This window comes from Vulpes vulpes, chromosome X, assembly GCF_048418805.1.
Source record: "Vulpes vulpes isolate BD-2025 chromosome X, VulVul3, whole genome shotgun sequence".
Lineage (NCBI taxonomy): Eukaryota > Metazoa > Chordata > Mammalia > Carnivora > Canidae > Vulpes > Vulpes vulpes.
Window position 1 is genome coordinate 118,910,644 of NC_132796.1, and position 1,354 is coordinate 118,911,997.

General features: G+C 41.2%; 1 pseudogene; it reads left to right on the top strand.

The window, feature by feature from the left end:
* The first annotated feature begins 279 nt into the window (after positions 1-279).
* Positions 280-1,096, top strand: LOC112909793 (small ribosomal subunit protein eS6-like; annotated as a pseudogene).
* The last annotated feature ends 258 nt before the right edge of the window (positions 1,097-1,354 follow it).

Consider the following 1,354-nt stretch of genomic DNA (forward strand, 5'->3'; position numbering starts at 1 on the left):
ATGACACATGATATAATTAGTAGACAACCCTTAACTATAGGAAACAAACTGGGGGTTGCTGGAGGGGAGGAGGTGGGTAGGGGAATGGAGTAATTGAGTGATGAGCATTAAGGAGGGCACGTGATGTGGTGAGCACTGGGTATTATACACAACTGATAAATTATTGAACACTACATCTGAAACTAATAATACATTATATGTTAAATAAATTGAATTTAAATTTAAAAAAAAAACTAAAAAACAAGCAAGAACAACAACAAAGCTCTTTTTCGTGGCGCTTCTGAGGCGGTAGGCCGCTTCAGGATGAAGCTGAACATCTCTTTCCCAGCTACTGGCTGCTAGAAACTCATTGAAGTGGATGATGAGCGCAAACTGCGTACCTTTTATAAGAAGCGTATGGCCACAGAAGTTGCTGCCGATGCTCTGGGCGAGGAATGGAAGGGTTACGTGGTGCGAATCAGTGGTGGCAATGACAAACAAGGCTTCCCCATGAAGCAGGGTGTCTTGACCCATGGCCATGTGCGCCTGCTGTTGAGTAAGAGGCATTCCTGCTACTGACCCAGGAGGACTGGAGAGAGGAAGCGCAAATCTGTTGTGGGGTTGCATTGTGGATGCCAATCTCAGTGTTCTCAATTTGGTTATTGTGAAAAAAGGGGAGAAGGATATTCCTGGACTCACTGATACTACTGTGCCTCGTCGCCTGGGGCCCAAAAGAGCCAGCAGAATCCGAAGGCTTTTTAATCTGTCAAAAGAAGACGATGTCCACCAGTATGTTGTTAGAAAGCCCCTAAACAAAGAAGGTAAGAAACCTAGAACCAAAGCACCCAAGATTCAGCGTCTTGTTACTCCACGTGTCCTCCAACACAAACGTCGGTGAATTGCTTTGAAGAAACAGCATACTAAGAAAAATAAGGAAGAGGCTGCAGAATATGCTAAACTTTTGGCCAAGAGAACGAAGGAGGCCAAAGAAAAACGCCAGGAACAGATTGCCAAGAGACGGAGGCTGTCCTCTCTGAGAGCTTCTACCTCTAAGTCTGAGTCCAGTCAAAAATGAGATTTTCTAAGAGTGACAAAATAAATAAGATCAGACACCAAAAAACAAAAAACAAAAAGAATCCGTAGACAAGGATGACAAAACATCAATTATAAGTATATGCCATATATATAAGAAGGTAGAGGAAATATGAACATGATGAGCAAAGAAATAGAAGATATAAGATCCAAATTAAAATTTTAGAGAAAAATATAATATCTGGGATGAAAAATCACTGGATTAAATTAGCAACAGATTAAGCATTGCAGAAAACCCTGCTAAAGCTTCAAACATAGCAATAGAAACTATCCAAAATGAAAC